Source organism: Nerophis ophidion, linkage group LG02 (genome assembly GCF_033978795.1).
Source record: "Nerophis ophidion isolate RoL-2023_Sa linkage group LG02, RoL_Noph_v1.0, whole genome shotgun sequence".
In the NCBI taxonomy this organism is placed as follows: Eukaryota; Metazoa; Chordata; class Actinopteri; order Syngnathiformes; family Syngnathidae; genus Nerophis; species Nerophis ophidion.
Genome location: NC_084612.1, coordinates 65,556,944 through 65,575,952, shown reverse-complemented (window position 1 = coordinate 65,575,952; position 19,009 = coordinate 65,556,944). Strand labels below are relative to the sequence as shown.

Here is a 19,009-nt window from a genome sequence, read left to right as displayed (position 1 = left end):
GTTCCTGGTTCAATCCTCACCTTCTGCCAACCTCGCCACGTCCGTTGTGTCCTTGAGCAAGACCCTTGCTCCTTATGGGTCCTGGTTAGGGACTTGCATGGCAGCTCCAGCCATCAGTGTGTGAATGTGTGTGTGAAAGGGTGAATGTGGAATTAGTGTCAAAGCGCATTGAGTACCTGTACATCCTTGAATTAATGTTGGAGCATACACACTATGCATTGCAAAAAGGACTGGGTGGCAATGAAAGCAAGGTATATTTACATACAATTCATATGACTTCACATTGTTTTCTGCATGTAAAACTATAAATACTCCCTATAAAATGTGTTAATATGCTTGGGTATCTGGAACACAGTCATTTAATTTACAGTACAATATTTCAGATGGGATTTTTTCCCCTTGTTTTTGTAAAAAAACATTCTTTTTTTTTTCAGATTTCGCCACAGAAGACCATGCAACCACAACATGTATGGCTGCACTGATGACTTGATTAATTCAATTAAAAAAAACAACATGGATGTATATTTTGTAGCTTTGATTAAACGTTTAATAAGTGTAACTAATTCAAGAATTGATACAATCTAGATGGACGGTATGAAGTGCCCGGAAAGTTAAATAGACTGACAGTTTCTGCATGGCCACTGCAATAGAGAGAACATGAGAGCGGTGGCGTGTGGGTGCCATTGTTGATCTGTGTGATGGCAAACAGTGTAGAGTTGTAGTAATTTAATCAATGTACATATGTTAAAAGTAGAGATGTCCGATAAAATCGGACTGCCGATATTATCAGCCGATATATGCTTTAAAATGTAATATCGGAAATTATCGATATGGGTTTCAAAAAGTAATATTTAGGACTTAGGGACGCCGTGGTGAACTTGGTAGAGTGGCTGTGCCAGTAATCTGAGGGTTACCGGTTCAATCCCCACCTTCTACCATCCTAGTCACGTCCGTCGTGTCCTTGGGCAAGACACTTCACCCTTGCTCCTGATGGGTCCTGGTGAGCGCCTTGCATGGCAGCTCCCACCGTCAGTGTGTGAATGTGTGTGTGAATGGGCGAATGTGGAAATACTGTCAAAAAGCTTTATGGGGCTCCTTAAAAAAGGGGTAGTAAAGCGCTACACAAGTACAACCCATTTACCATTCACTTTATAAAACGCCGCTGTACGGAGTGGTACAATAAACCTTAAAGGCACTGCCTTTGCACGCCGGCCCAATCACATAACATCTACGGCTTTTTACACACACACAAGTGAATGCAAGTCATACCTGGTCAACAGCCATAAAGGGTCACACTGAGGGTGGCCGTATCAACAACTTTAACACTGTTACAAATATGTGAACCCACACCAAACAAGAATGACAAACACATTTCAGGAGAACATCCGCACCATAACACAACATAAACACAACCGAATAAATACCCAGAACCCCTTGCAGCACTAACTTTTCCAGGACGCTTTTCCTTACCTCCCCCGACCCCCATCCCCGCCCACCTTAACCTCCTCATGCTCTCTCAGGGAGAGCATGTCCCAAATTCCAAGCTGCTGTTTTGAGGCATGTTAAAAAAAAATATGCACTTTGTGACTTCAATAATAAATATGGCAGTGTCATGTTGGCATTTTTTTCCATAACTTGAGTTGATTTAACACTGTTACAAATATGTGAACCCACACCAACCAAGAATGACAAACACATTTCGGGAGAACATCCGCACCGTAACACAACATAAACACAAATGAACAAATATCCTGTTGGGGCGGCATAGTTCGGTTGGTAGAGTGGCCGTGCCAGCAACTTGAGGGTTGCTCGTTCGATTCCCGCTTGTGCCATCCTAGTTACTGCCGTAGTGTCCTTGGGGATGACACTTTACCCATCTGCTCCCAGTGCCACCCACACTGGTTTAAATGTAACTTAGATATTGGGTGTCACTATGTAAAGCGCTTTGAGTCACTTGAGAAAAGCGCTATATTAATATAATTCACTTCACATTTATTTTGGAAATCCTTGTTATATTGTTTAATGCATCCAGCGGGGCATCACAAGAAAATAAGGCATAATAATGTGTTAATTCCACGACTTTATATATCGGTATCGGTAATTAAGAGTTGGACAATATCGGAATATCGGTTAAAAAAAAGAGCCAATATCGGACATCTCTAGTTAAGAGTGCAATAATGCAATTGTAATGTAAGTCTACAAAAAAATGATCAAAGTTATGGCAAGCAGAAAAACTGTTTATTTCAACTAATTTCCCCAATATACACATTGAGGCTAAAAAGTGTGTTCTATCGGATCACTCGATTGATCGAACAAACTTAAACTATTTTTTCGATGTTTACAACAATCCATACCTGCAGCCCTTGGTATTACTGTAAAATAATGTATAAAATAAAGGCAGAGATTAGACAAAGCAAAACCCTTTTGAATAACGATAGCTAAATAAAGCCCAGAATATACACTTATATCAAACATTATAATATATACGCCTTCTTCTTTACTTTAAGTCAGGGGTGTCAAAATCATTGTAGATTTGGGGCCACATGGAGTAAAACCAAGTGGGCCGGACTGGTAAAATCACGGCATGATAACTTAAAAATAAAGACAACTTCAGATTGATTTCTTTGTTTAAAAATAGAACAAGCACATTCTGAAAATGTACAAATCATGTTTTTTTGTTGTTTTTTTACACTTAAATGTTCCGGTTAGTATTAATCTATCTTTATTTGTTGTTATTGATACTTTTTGAATAAATTATATGATAATGCTCATCAGTCAACTCATTGGCGTTAATTTTCAATGTATCAAGTTAAAAAAAAGTATATCAAAATCAATTTACATTATGTTATTTATGTAGTCTGATCATTTTCCCCAAATTGTGCACTAACGTGTTTTTTTATTTATTTTTCTTACATATGTAGCATCATCTACAACAGGGGTGTCAAACTCAAATACACAGTGGGCCAAAATTTGAACCGGAACAAAGCCGCGGGCCAAGGTTGAACAAATTAACCTTTTAATAAGGGGCCCAAACAAGTTTTGCATTAAATATTGAACAAGCAAGGTTTATATAACTTTAGTGACATGCAAAATCCAGTTTCAAATAATAATAATAATAATAATTTAAAAAATACCAATAGCATATCAAATAAAATTTAAATAAAAATGTTATGCCTTTTTTTCTATTTGCAATCTTCCGAGGTAAATATCAAATGTTTTCCACAGGCTAATAATGCATTTGAAATTAAAATAACAATGATGAATGAACCAAACATTCAAGCCTTGAAGTAGCAAGAGAAAATGCATGAATAAAACGTTATATATTGGTCAGTTTGCTGGAAGTTTCCTGCAAGGGTTTCTGGGTATTTGTTCTGTTGTGTTACGGTGCGGATGTTCACCCGAAATGTGTTTGTCATTCTTGTTTGGTGTGGGTTCACAGTGTGGCGCATATTTGTAACAGTGCTAAAGTTGTTTATACGACCACCCTCAGTGTGACCTGTATGGCTGTTGACCAAGTATGCTTTGCATTCACTTGTGTGTGTGTGTGTGTGTGTGTGTGTGTGTGTGTTAAAGCCACAAATATTATGTGACACGCTGTTAGTATGGACGACAGGTTGTAGAGAATGCTAAAGGCAGTGCCTTAAATGCACGCCCCCAATATAGTTGTCTAGGTGGGAATCTGGTATAAATTCGGAAGAATGGTCCCCCCGGCAGATTTTCGGGAGGGGCACTGAACTTCGGGAGTCTACCGGGAAAATTAGGAGGTTTGGCAAGTATGAGTATTAGCGGTCAAAGCAGTGTTACAGCGGCACCGACGCTGTATAACACCGGCGGGCCAGATTTGGCCCGCGGGCCAGAGTTTGACACCCACGATCTACAACGATACAAATAATTGCTATTACGACATCTAGTGGACACATTTAGAACAGCAGGTTATTTCATTTACGTACGTTTGACACCCCTGCTTTAAGTCCTGATTCCGATTTTTTCTGAATGTTGTTGGATATGGGACCTTTCGTTAGCTGCGTGAATAATGGATGGAAGAACTCTCCTCACGAAAACAAGCTGCAACCCAAGTGTCCATACAATAATATCTGCCTTTGTTAAAGCCAGAAAATACTTGTTATTATTTCACAACTCACGTACTGCGCGGCTGCAATTGTTCAAACGAAAAAGCCACGCTTGGCCCATATTCATCAGGGTGTGGGGGTGTGGAGGGTCTGTGGAATGATATGTTTTAATGCGAGCCAGGCTTTTGGGGTCAATTAGTGTTTTCCTCAGAGGCGCGGGAATAATTCACAGCACAATCAAGTAAAGATGAAGAAAAATATTGTGCAGAAGCCTCATTAGAAATTCCACATTTTTCCCCTTTTAAGACTGTGAAGGTGTTGTCACCACAGCCAATCCATTTCTGCCTCATGATGCAGTTGTTTCAAAATGAGGAGTCACACAGACACAACCAGGCTTGCTTTTAATTAGTGAGTGTGAGAGCCTGTGTGTGTGCGTGCGTGCGTGTGTGTGTGTGCGCGCACTTTAACTAAAGCCTCCTGGGATTTGAGAGTTGCTGCATTTTTTTCCCCTCCCTCCGTCGACCGCCCCTCCCCCAGGAGAGTTGGCAGGAAAAGACAGAAAAATATATAAAAGAGTCATTAAATTATTCACCGATATTCTGCAACAAAAATGCTGCAAAGCCGAGCGAAGAGCTTCCATCAACAACAAGAGAGCAAAACACAGCTACAGTAACACTTAAAAAAAAAACAAAAAAAAAACAGGGTTTCCCACACATTCCTTTATGTGTGGCGGCCCGCCACGAAAGAATTATGACCGCCACAAAAAAAATAAAAAATAAAAAAATAAAATATATATATATATTTTTTTACAGCTTTTGACTCGCTCGACTGGTCATAAAAGCAATGGGACTCTGTCTGTGAATGGAGCTTGTAGTTACATATTATATAAATATGTAAATATTATATAAATATGTACATAAAGTGTTGTAATTTTATTCCAACTCCGCGTTCTTCTTAGTCATCGCCGCTGCCTCCTCCCCAAAGTGAAGTGAATTGTGAATTATATTTATATAGTGCTTTTCTCTAGTGACTCAAAGCGCTTTACATAGTGAAACCCAATATCTAAGTTACATTTAAACCAGTGTGGGTGGCACTGGGAGCAGGCGGGTAAAGTGTCTTGCCCAAGGACACAACGGCAGTGACTAGGATGGCGGAAGCGGGAATCGAACCTGCAACCCGTAAGTTGCTGGCACGGCCGCTCTACCAACCGAGCTATGCCCTCTTTGGGGATTGTAATAGATCCATTTGGATTCATGAACTTAATTCTAAACATCCATCCATCCATTTTCTACCGCTTATTCCCTTTTGGCGTTGCAGGGGGCGCTGGCGCCTATCTCAGCTACAATCCGGCGGAAGGCGGCGTACACCCTGGACAAGTCGCCACCTCATCGCAGGGCGAAATAAATCTTTAACATCAATATTTATGGAACATGTCCACAAAAAATCTAGTTGTCAACACTGAGTATTGCATTGTTGTATTTTTTTTCGCATTTTATAAACTTACATTCATATTTTGTTGAAGTATTATTCAATAAATATATTTATTAAGGATTTACTTGTTGCTATTTTTAGAATTTTTTTATTTAAATCTCACGTACCCCTTGGCATACCTTCAAGTACCCCCAGGGGTACGCGTACCCAGATTTGAGAACCACTGGTCTACCCCACATGAGGCATTAGAGATAGGTGGTTAATTGGTATGATTTCAGTTTCTTTAAATTTGATATTAGTCATAGACGTTTGACGAAAATGTATGTTTAGTAATCTGAATTGAATTAGCTTCAGTCGGCTAGTTTCCTCAACATTTTAGTCGACCAAAGTACAGTAAATTTTGTCCACTAAAATACAAAATATGAAGGATAATTTGGAGTGATTGAATGTTGCAGTACAAGTATACTTTCACTTACAATTCCTTTCTTATTATAAAACTGCACTTACAAAAAAAAGTCTGGTTTACAGGCCTTGTTTAAACTGTCCAACGTTGTTTATGATGAAGAGAAAAAACAAGCTACTTTTGTATTTTCTAATACTTGGGAAAAAAGTCGTGATTCTAGGTCTAAAATAACGCAAAATATGTTTTCCAAGCTGTCACTCTATGTGCCAGTTATTCATGATAACTGCCACCTAGCAGAATAGAAATACATTGTGTGAATGTTGTCTGTCTCTTTTTGTTGGCCCTGTGATGAGGGGGCAACTTGTCCAGGGTGTACCCCGCCTTCCGCCTGAATGCAGCTGAGATTGGCTCCAGCACACCCCGCGACCCCAAAAGGGACAAGCGGTAGAAAGTGGATAGATAATAAGACATATTGCTCCACTGACAGCCGGGCCACTCATTGACCTTAATCACAAAAAGGACATGACGTTATTTGAAAAAAGGCCAAACCTGGACAGATGTTGTTATTTCCGAAATGAGAGAATGAATTATACGGTATATTGAAGGTGTACAATATTCGGCACCTCACGATTTAACAATGGTATGAATTGATTATTACAACAATACCAATTTTTACGACCATCACACTTATATACGTATCTTTTCCTCATACAAGATTTACGAGAGAGAGAAGGTGCGAATCTGGTAATAAATTAAGGAAGAATTAATTACCAAGAAAAATAGCACAGGGGTCCATTGGTCTGGCGGTGGTTTGGCTTCAAGCGGGAAGATGTTGAACAATTATGCGGCAAAAGCGTTGCTCCAAAAAGTAGCACCACTGCTAATGTAGCATCATTTGAAAAGTCACCCGCTAGAGAATAAGGAGTGCTTGAAACTCCGCATGTCAACATCTCCGTTCGGTGCCACACCAACAAAATGCCGAAGCAACTATTTCCAGATCAACACCGTATGAAAAAAAAATCAACAACAGAAGGAGATAACGTCCTCAGGAACTTACCACATAACGAAGGACATACACTACTTGATTTCCTTTTCAATCAATCAATGTTTACTTATATAGCCCTAAATCACTAGTGTCTCAAAGGGCTGCACAAACCACCACGACATCCTCGGTAGGCCCACATAAGGGCAAGGAAAACTCACACCCAGTGGGACATTGGTGACAATAATGACCAAGTGGGACGTCAGTGACAATGATGACTATGAGAACCTTAGAGAGGAGGAAAGCAATGGATGTCGAGCGGGTCTAACATGATACTGTGAAAGTTCAATCCACAATGGATACAACACAGTCGCGAGAGTCCAGTCCAAAGAGGATCCAACACACAGCAGCGAGAGTCCCGTTCACAGCGGAGCCAGCAGGAAACCATCCCAAGCGTAGGCGGACCAGCAGCGCTTGGATTTATGCGGCTCATTTTTATTTGACACTTATTGAAATACCTTATGTGACATCATGCACAAAAGTGCACTTTATTTGTTTTATACTATTGTAGTGGCGTTCGTTACAAAAAGTGCACTTTAATTTAGTATTGTTTTGATATGTCATCTTAGTGACATCATGCACAAAAGTGCACTCATATCTTGTTTTAAAATGTCTCTGACAATCTTGCACTTTCTGTTTTGGAAATGACATGAAATGTTTGTGCCACTGCTTAATAACTGTTTAATAAATACAGTTTTGGTCAATTGACTTAGTTGTGATTTCCCTCTCTGCATGAAAGTTGAAAAAATGAGCATATATTAATGCAGTATGAACAAGAATGTTTTAATGTAGACACATAGAATCATCAGACTGCTGTGATTATATGCACCGAGTGTTCATTCAAGGCCAAGGCAAAATATCGAGATATATATCGTGCATCGTGACATGACCTAAAAATATCGAGATATTACCGTATTTTTCGGATTATAAGTCGCTCCGGAGTATACGTCGCACCGGTCGAAAATGCATAATAAAGAAGGAAAAAAACATATATACTTCTCACTTTTGGGGGAAATTTATTTGATAAAACCCAACACCAAGAATAAAAATTTGAAAGGCAATTTAAAATAAATAAAGAAGAGTAAACGACAGGCTGAATAAGTGTACGTTATATGACGCATAAATAACCAACTGAGAAGGTGCCTGGTATGTTAACGTAACATATTATGGTAAGAGTCATTCAAATAACTATAACATATAGAACATGCTATATGTTCACCAAACAATCTGTCACTCCTAATCGATAAATCCCATGAAATCTTCTTCCTCGATGTCGCTTCTAAACAACTCTGCCAACTCCAAATGTATGCGCCGCTTCCTCTTGTCATTTTCTGCTGCATATTTCACTACATCCAGCTTGTAATCCACAGTACATGATCTTCTTTTCGGTGCCATTTTTGTTCAGGCCTTCTCAGTTTTTGTAAGTTACCGCCAACAATGAAATGATCCATTTTAATAGCTACGGCAGTACCATATAGCATATAGCAGTTAGCATTCCATGACCCACAATGCACTTCTGCCATACCCCGCCGAAATCTTATTGGTTGACGTGTGTGTGACGATTGCTGACATTTTCTTTGTCTCTTCCACTAATGAGCTAAACAATATTATTTGATATTTTACGGTAATGTTAATAATTTCACACATAAGTCGCTCCAGAGTATAAATCGCACGCCCGGCCAAACTATGAAAAAACTGCGACTTATAGTCAGAAAAATACGGTAATAAAAGGCCATATCGCCAAGACCTAATTTGAGGTATTGTAGGTACAGCCCAAATACCGTATTTCCTTGAATTTCCACCGGGTATATAGTATGCGCCTGCCTACAATTACTGCCGGGTCAAACTCATCTCGCAAAACAATTAGCGCATGCGTAGCATTAACGCCGGCTCAGGATTAATGCCGGGTCAAACTTGTTTCGCAAAATATTATTTTTATTAGCGCATGTCTAGAATTTCCGCCGGGTCAAACTCGTTTCGCAAAATAATTAGCATATGCCTAAATTTCCGCCAGGTCAAACTCGTCACGTCACGAGTGACACTTCACCTGTCATCATTTTCAAAATAGAGGAGGCTGATTTCAATAATTTGAAATCGCATAAAGGGGAGAAGATTAAGAGCTATTCAGTAGGATTTAAGGTCAAAGCTATTAAATATGCTACAAAGAACAGTAACCAGCTATGTTTTATTAATATACCGTAGCTGCGTGTGTCAAATATGACTCATTAAATGACTCCCGCCTCCTGGTGGTAGAGGGCGCTAGAGATCCTTCTTGCGACAACTCGGCTGCAGAAGAAGTGACAACAAGCAGCAAGAGTGAGCATCGATCGTTTATTTTTTCCTCTCGCTTGCACTTTTAACATGGAGGACTACATATCTAAAATTAAACAGTTTTCTAAACTGGACTTTCAATCGAAGCAGGAGGTAATAAAGGAAGATCTCCATCGAGACAGAGAGACTTTTAAAAATGAAGAAAGATAAGGAAGACTTCTATAAACAAGGTATCGATGCTTTTGATCAGAAGGAGCTGCGCATGGACTTCATTACTAAGTAAAGGTAAGACCATAATAAAGTTTTTTTTTATTAAATGTGCTTTTCATGATGGTATCCTTACATCACACTCAAATTTTTAAGCGCAGGCCAAATTTACCGAATGCCTTTGGTAAGTGCCGGAGTGAGAAAAGGTTTTAAAATAAATAGCGCATGCTTGCCTTTACCGCATGCCTTTGGTAAACGCCGGAGTGAGAAGAGGTTTTAAATTGATTAGCGCCCCGGCGGCAATTCAAGGAAATACGGTATATAAAATGACTTTTGTAACCATGCATAATGCAGATTGTCATTTATGAACAAGTATATAAGACAAGCGAGTAGCAACTGAACCAATGTAAAGAGCAAACTGCTGATAAGTTCATTGTAAACAACGGTGTCACAAGTGTAACACTCAAGATACTTCAAACACCGCAGCTGCCAAATTGTGGAGTTGATAAAACATGTTTAACAGGAAGTGTTCTGCAGCCAAAGCTGTCAATGTTTTGTTTTTTTTTTCCCTTTTAACCTGGCGATACATAGAGACCCCACGGGTATTTGCCTCTGCAGGCCATGCAATTGTTAACTGCCGTATAGAAGACTGCGATTAATTTCAAAAGTGCTACTCAGAGCATCCGAGGCAATCTTCAAAGTCTACGTTACACTCGCCTATGAACCGAAACATGCACGTGAGCGACAGAGGTGTCAGATGATTAATGCAGCTGACTCAGGATGGGTGCCAAAGTTTGGTTCCGTAATGGTACCACTTACAGAGTTGTAATGGGTGCCTCATTTTGGTGCTAATTGAAACCGTTGAAACATTGGTGCAGTGATCTAGACATCCATCCATCCATTTCCTACCGCTTATTCCCTTTCGGAGTCGCGGGGGACGCTGGCGCCTATCTCAGCTACAATCGGCCGGAAGGCGGGGTACACCCTGGACAAGTCGCCACCTCATCGCAGGGCCAACACAGATAGACAGACAACATTCACACACTAGGGCCAATTTAGTGTTGCCAATCAACCTATCCCCAGGTGCATGTCTTTGTGGGAGGAAGCCGGAGTACCCGGAGGGAACCCACGCATTCACGGGGAGAACATGCAAACTCCACACAGAAAGATCCTCAGCCTGGAATTGAACCCAGGACTGCAGGACCTTCGTATTGTGAGGCAGACGCACTAACCCCTCTTCCACCGTGAAGCCTTGATCTAGACAGAGTTCTTTTTAAATTCAGTTGTTGGTCTTAACGTGCCAAAAGCAGTCATCCACTATCGCATCTCACAACAACAACAATGCACAGCGTCCTCATTACGCACCAATTAGGATGAAGGCAAGGAAGTTGCATTCACAAGCCTCGACATTCGGAAATTCAACAAAACAAAACGAGTGTGACTGAGGGCCTTGTCAGATGACCTGCTGATGTTGTGCAGGCAGGAACGCCACAGGTACTTTTTATTTGAACACAGTCTCGTCTCGCGTCATACACAGCAGCTGTCAAGAACCCAAAAGATCAACAACACCCGCCTGGACTTCGCAAGAGTCTCAGTAAAATAGCTTACACAAGCGTGCTTCTTTGCACATTTGCTGTGTTCTGTATTTACAGTATTTTGGATCTACAGCGATAATTATGACAATAGTCCATATTTTAGATTTGTTTTTACTATCCATCCATCCATCCATTTTCTACCGCTTATTCCCTTTGGGGTCACGGGGTGCGCTGGTGCCTACTATCTCAGCTCCAATCGGGCAGAGGGCGGGGTACACCCTGGACAAGTCGCCAACTCATCCCAGGGCTTGTTTTTACTAGAGATGTCGGCCTGCCGATATTATCTGCCGATAAATGCTTTAAAATGTAATATCGGAAATTATCGGTATTAGTTTCAAAATTATCGGGTTAGTTTTAAAAAAAGGATGTGTATATTGTAGCGTCCCGGAAGAGTTAGTGCTGCAAGGGTTTCTGGGTATTTGTTCTATTGTGTTTATGCTGTGTTACGGTGCGGATGTTCTCCCGAAATGTGCTTGTCATTCTTGTTTGGTGTGGGTTCACAGTGTGGCGCATATTTGTAACAGAGTTAAAGTTGTTTATACGGCCACCCTCACTGTGACCTGTTTGGCTGTTGACAAAGTATGCCTTGCATTCACTTGTGTGTGTGAAAAGCCGTAGATATTATGTCACTGGGCCGGCACGCAAAGGCAGTGCTTTTAAGGTTTATTGGCGCTACGTACTTCTCCCTTCGTCCGTGTTCCACTCCGTACAGCGGCATTTAAAAAAAATTATAATTTTTTCTTTTTGAAACCGATACCGATAATTTCCGATATTACATTTCAAAGCATTTATCGGCCGATAATATTGGCAGTCCAATATTATCGGACATCTCTACTTAAAACCAAAGTGGAACACATCCAAACTATGGTTGTCCCGATACCACTAATTTGGTACCGGAACCAAGATGTATATCGATACTTTTCAAAATGAAGGGAACTACAAAAAATGTCAATATTGTTTTTTTTTTTTTTAACAGAACATCTTACAAAACGATAAACATACGTTTCCTATTGCGCTCGAAGACCTTTTAGAAGGTTGACGTATAATTTAAAAGGCATTAAACACACAGTGTTTATCTTGTTGCACTCAAAGAACAATTTACAATTTTCCGTATTACTGTACATATAGTCTGCCATAATCAAGGATTTGATTATCCATCCATCCATTTTCTACCGATCCTCCACTCGGGATTAGATTATAATATAATAAAAAGCTTTATTGACGTTATATTAAAATCATTCTTGACTTCATCTCTAATTGCCAGCATTTCAAAAGTACTGTCACGGTGGTGGAGAGGGTTTAGTGCGTCTGCCTCACAATACAAAGGCCCTGCAGTCCTGGGTTCAAATCCAGGCTCGGGATCTTTCTGTGTGGAGTTTGCATGTTCTCCCCGTGAATGCGTGGGTTCCCTCCGGGTACTCCGGCTTCCTCCCACTTCCAAAGACATGCACCTGGGGATAGGTTGATTGGCAACACTAAATAGGCCCTAGTGTGTGAATGTGAGTGTGAATGTTGTCCGTCTATCTGTGTTGGCCCTGTGATGAGGTGGCGACTTGTCCAGGGCGTACCCCGCCTTCCGCCCGATTGTAGCTGAGATAGGCGCCAGCGCCCCCCGCGATCCCAAAAGGGAATAAGCGGTAGAAAATGGATGGATGGATGTGTGGATAAAAACGTACCACTTCTGACAGTTATTTATGATAACCACCACCCTGCATTTTTAGATCCTTCTTTGAACGTCCTAAACTCCTCTTCCAGAGTCATAATGAGAAGACTGATGTCGGATGGAGCTCATTGTCCCACAACTGGTTCTTCACTGGACAGCAAACCACTTGAAACAACAGTGCCTCTGCTGGTTGCAGACAAGCAATGCACTCTACTTCTCCAACACAATGAATAAATCAATTACAAACAATCCACCGTGTTCTTAACCATTACTAATGATTGTAATGTGCATTTCTGTCTCCGAGGCGTTTGTTGCTGCCATCTAATCACGAGCATCTCGCAGACAGACAGCCCCGACTTTCCAATCTCAACCGAGCAGCGGTTTTCGTATTCCTGCCACATTATAATATTGATGCAACATTTCAAGAGCAGCCGCCGCACTCTTTGATGTTGTCTCGCGCACGCGGCGGGTTGGCGATGGGGGCGGGGGTGTTGTAAGGGAGCGAGGAACATTCCAAATTAAACATTAAGGATGCGAGCGGCGTTGTGGCCGTGCATCTGGAATGGGATCCATACAGCAATAGATTATTTTGTATTTAGTGGAGCAGCTCCCAGGAGTGTCAATATCAGAGGATTACAGCAAAACAACAAATTAGCATTCAGTCCCCATCGTCTACACAGCCAGCCTGAGTACTCCATGCTTGTGTGCGGAGAGGGGGGTAATTATTTGTGCCTTTTCCCCCTCTCTGCCTGGGTAGCAAATGCTCTAATATGAAATGTAGGTTAGGATACATGCACATAATGGTGCATGCATTTGTAACCTGATTTTTCCATTCGGAACACTCTGTACGCGAGTTCCCACATGGAAGACATCAGGTGGAGGACATGAAGAGTGACTGCCTGCCATGTAGTCAGGCAACATACAGTTATACAATGCAATCCAGACTCAGACCAGCGGGAGTCATGGCTAGCGATAGTGCCAAGGAGAAGCCGGAGCTTGAAAGTGTGGATATAAAGGAAGCAGTTTAAAGAGAATCCTCTTCCAAGGAAGTGCCCCAGGCCGCACTTTGGACACCCTGCTTTCAAAGCTCTCCGCCAGGGTAGAGCGTGTGGCGTCAACTCAGTGAGCGACCCTAACTCTTGTCCATTATTTATTTTGATAGCTTCCTTCGTCGCAAGAGAACGCAATGTGAACGGTACCCATCTGTAGTTACGATGTTTGCTAGTTAATCCTCCATGCAAAATGTGTGTATTAATGGAAAAAAGTGACGTTATTGACAGGCCGTATCAGCTTTAAAGGGGAACATTATCACCAGACCTATGTAAGCGTCAATATATACCTTGATGGTGCAGAAAAAAGATTTTTTTAACCGATTTCCGAACTCTAAAAGGTTGAATTTTGGCAAATTAAACACCTTTCTGTTTATCGCGCTGAAGGCGATGACGTCAGAATGTGACGTCGCCGAGGTAATACACCCACCATTTTAATTTTCAACACATTACAAACACCGGGTCTCAGCTCTGTTATTTTCCGTTTTTTTGACTATTTTTTGGAACTTTGGAGACATCATGCCTCGTCGGTGTGTTGTCGGAGGGTGTAACAACACTAACAGGGAGGGATTCAAGTTGCACCACAGGCCCGAAGATGCCAAAGTGTCTGCCGCCAGACCCCCATTGAATGTGCCAGAGTGTCTCCACATTTTACCGGCGATGCTAAGACAGACATGGCACAGAGATGTATGGATAACCTGCAGATGCATTTGCAATGATAGTCAACGAAATCACAAAGGTGAGTTTTGTTGATTTTGACTGCCAGCTAATCGATGCTAACATGCTACGCTAATCGATGCTAACATGCTATTTACCGGCGGTGCTAAAGCAGACATGGCACAGAGATGTATGGATAACCTGTAGATGCATTTGCAACTATATTACGTTTCCTTCCACCCACATTTAATGCGAAAAAACGCTTACCAATCGACGGATTTAAGTTGCTCCAGTGTCAAAAGATGCAAAAGTCCTGATCGTTTGGTCCGCACATTTTACCGGCGATGCTAACGCAGCTATTCGGCCATGCTATGGCTATGAATAGCGTCAATAGCTATCCGCTCAATAGCTTCAGTTTCTTCTTCAATATTTTCATACTCCAACCATCTGTTTCAATACATGCGTAATCTGTTGAATCGCTTAGGTCGCTGAAATCCGAGTTTGAATCCGAGCTAATGTCACTATATCTTGCTGTGGTATTCCCATTGTTTGTTTACATTGGCAGCACTGTATGACGTCACAGGGAAATGGCCAGTGTCTTCGCAGAGAACCGAAATAAGGCACTTTAAAGCTTTATATAGGGATATTCCGAGACCGGTAAAATTTTGAAAAAAAAACTTCAAAAAATACAACAAGCCACTGGGAACTGATTTTTATTGTTTTTAACCCTTTTGAAATTGTGATAATGTTCCCCTTTAAGCACTTGTTGCAGTTGGCTGTGTCTGCAACTTTTGAGGAGAACTACAACCAGACTTCAGAGTGTTTCGGCTCAGGTATCTTAGCTAAATGCTCACTTCTGTCAATGCAGGAGAAAAACTAATGTCAACCTTAACACCGTCACGACAGTTGACTTCGGAATTGGGCATCGTTACCTATAACTAGAGGTGTAACGGTACGTGTAATTGTATTGAACCGTTTCGGTACGGGGGTTTCGGTTCGGTGCGGAGGTGTACCGAACGAGTTTCCAGACGAACATATTAAGTAAACAATACTCAAAATGCCGGACATTTGAGGCATTTAAGAAACTCCACCCAGACAGCCCTGCAAAAGAGGACATGTCCGGTGAAAAGAAGAAGTATGGTCAGTCTATACTAACCCGGTCGCTGCTAGCATGATAGCAAAAGAGGACATGTCCAGTGCTAGCAGCAATTGGGCTAGGATAGACTGACCATACTTCTTCTTTTCACCGGACATGTCCTCTTTTGCAGGGCTGTCTGGGTGGAGTTTCTTAAATGCCTCAAATGTCCGGCATTTTAAATTATGGTTGCGTGTATTAATGTACGTTCAGGGTTAAGAAGAAGTTAAAAACAAAATAAATTGTGCACGCAGCAACATTAGTGAGGGAGGGGCATAGACAGAGAGAGCGAGAGAGTTATGATAAACGCGCATACGTCTCCAGGCTCTGCTTTTTATCCATAGATTTATCAGATTTAATTTTTTATCATATATAGCAGGGGTGTCAAAAGTGTGCTCCGGAGGCCATTTGCGTCCCACGGTTAATGTTTTAAAGGCCCACGGCACATTCTAAAAATACTATTAAAATAAACAAAAACATAACAAAAGTGAAATAAAAAAGGTTAAAGGTTAAATGTAATTTAGAAAAGGTTGCAATGTTGACTAATAAAACAAAGCTGTTTTTTTTCTTTCAAACTGTCATTGCTCAAAACATAATATTGCATCAAAATCAATGTTATTATGAATTATTGACCTATCCAAGGTTCCCATTACGTCACATCAAATATTCCACTGAGAAAAATAGTTTTGGTGGAAGATTTTGCAAATTTGGTAAATAAATAACCAAAAAAGTTAGATTTTGTTGTTTTCTTACTGTACCGAAAATGAACCGAACTGTGACCTCCTGAACCGAGGTACGTACCGAACCGGAATTTTTGTGTACCGTTACACCCCTACCTATAACAAATGTTTCCCTTATTTCTGGATCACTAAATTAATCAATAAGTAACAAATAATTAAAACTAACTATTAATTTTGCCCCCAAACAAGTTAGTAATATATTTTTGGTTTTGCAGTCTGGTCTCTGTTTACATCCAAGTGTTGACCCTAATCTCTTGCTGTACACGCACCAAATACATATCACACACACGAGAAATAATTTAAAAAAAAGATAGATCATTATGGTCCATGTTGCCCCTGTGTAAAGTTTAAAGGGGAACATTATCACAATTTCAAAAGGGTTAAAAACAATAAAAATCAGTTCCCAGTGGATTGTTGTATTTTTCAAATGTTTTTTCAAAATTTTACCGGTCCCGGAATATCCCTAAATAAAGCTTTAAAGTGCCTTATTTTCGCTATCTTCGAAACCACTATCCATTTCCCTGTGACGTCACACAGGGCTACCAATACAAACAACATGGCGGTTACCACAGCAAGATATAGCGACATTAGCTCGGATTCAGACTCGGATTTCAGCGGCTTAAGCGATTCAACAAATCACGCATGTATTCAAACAGATGGTCAGAGTATGGAGGTAGATAGCGAAAACGAAATTGAAGAAAAAAAAAGTCTGCGGGCTATAGAGCGTTTTCCGTTCGGGCTCCAGTACTCTGGAATGCCCTCCCGGTAACAGTTCGAGATGCTACCTCAGTAGAAGCATTTAAGTCTCATCTTAAAACTCATTTGTATACTCTAGCCTTTAAATAGACCTCCTTTTTAGACCAGTTGATCTGCCGCTTCTTTTCTTTCTCCTATGTCCCCCCCTCCCTTGTGGAGGGGGTCCGGTCCGATGACCATGGATGAAGTACTGACTGTCCAGAGTCGAGACCCAGGATGGACCGCTCGTCGGGACCCAGGATGGACCGCTCGCCTGTATCGGTTGGGGACACCTCTACGCTGCTGATCCGCTTCAGATGGTTTCCTGTGGACGGGACTCTCGCTGCTGTCTTGGAGCCACTATGGATTGAACTTTCACAGTATCATGTTGGACCCGCTCGACATCCATTGCTTTCGGTCCCCTAGAGGGGGGGGGTTGCCCACATCTGAGGTCCTCTCCAAGGTTTCTCATAGTCAGCATTGTCGCTGGCGTCCCACTGAATGTGAATTCTCCCTGCCCACTGGGTGTGAGTTTTCCTTGCCCTTTTGTGGGTTCTTCCGAGGATGTTGTAGTCGTAATGATTTGTGCAGTCCTTTGAGACATTTGTGATTTGGGGCTATATAAATAAACATTGATTGAAGAAGAAATTGAAGCTATTGAGCGAATAGCTATTGACGCTATTCGGCCATAGCGTGGGTGTACCTAATGAAGTGGCCCATAGCATGGCTGCCTTATTATATGCCGACCAAACGATCAGGACTTTCGCATCTTGTGACACTGGAACAACTTAAATCCGTCAATTGGTAAGTGTTTGTTTCGCATTAAATGTGGGTATCTAGTTTCAAATGTACATACAGCTAGCGTAAATAGCATGTTACCGTCGATTAGCATAGCATGTTAGCATCAATTAGCTGGCAGTCATGCCGTGACCAAATATGTCTGATTAGCACATAAGTCAACAACATCAACAAAACTTACCTTTGTGATTTCGTTGACTTAATCGTTGCAAATGCATCTGCAGGTTATCCATACATCTCTGTGCCATGTCTGTCTTAGCATCGCTGGTAAAATGTGAAGACACTTTGGTACATTCAATGGGGGTCTGGCGGCAGATTTCTTGCCAGTGGTGCAACTTGAATCCCTCCCTGTTAGTGTTGTTACACCCTCCGACAACACACCGACGAGGCATGATGTCTCCAAGGTTCCAAAAAATAGTCAAAAAAACGGAAAATAACAGAGCTGAGACCCGGTGTTTGTAATGTGAAAATGAAAATGGCGCGTGTATTACCTCGGTGACGTCACGTTCTGACGTCACCGCTAAAAGACCGATAAACAGAAAGGCGTTTAATTTGCCAAAATTCACCCAGAGTTCGGAAATCGGTTAAAAAAATAGATGGTCTTTTTTCTGCAACATCAAGGTATATATTGACGCTTGCATAGGTTTGGTGATAATGTTCCCCTTTAAGACTCAACTTGAAACTGAAAACTATGTAATGCAAGGAAACCCTAGCCTGCAGAGCATGCGAAATGCATGTCCTGATATGAAAAATACTTCCATGTTGGCAGGTTGGCACTGCTCAGCAGATATCAATAACAATTATTACGCTGCACTTAAGACATAAACGTTGCAATAATAAAAAAAATATTTATCATGCAGGACTACCTCAGGCTCTTTTGTACGCCGCGCTTTCCGCCCGAGTGCAGCTGGGAGAGGCTCCAGCCCACCCGCAATCCCGGGAGGGATAAGCGATAGAAAATGTGTTTTTTTTTTTTTCATAAACCGCTTTGGTTATCATACGTTGCTTGTAACAAACTAATCAAGTGTCCAAACAAAGACACCCATGTGTTTTTAAAACCGAGGTAGAGTACATAATTGAGGCATACCGTATGTCCCTATTTCCTATGATTCCTCCTATGCATAGCAGAGTACATGAATACTGTATATGCACGTGGGCTGCAAAATCATCAGTGGATTAGGTTGCTAATTGTCAGCTTGAGATGTGCCTGTGA

General features: G+C 41.3%; 1 protein-coding gene across 1 annotated transcript in view; it reads right to left on the bottom strand.

Annotated features, from left to right (window-relative positions):
* Positions 1-19,009, bottom strand: part of foxj3 (forkhead box J3) — a 348,227-nt gene that overhangs the window by 93,555 nt on the left and 235,663 nt on the right. The window lies entirely within an intron of this gene.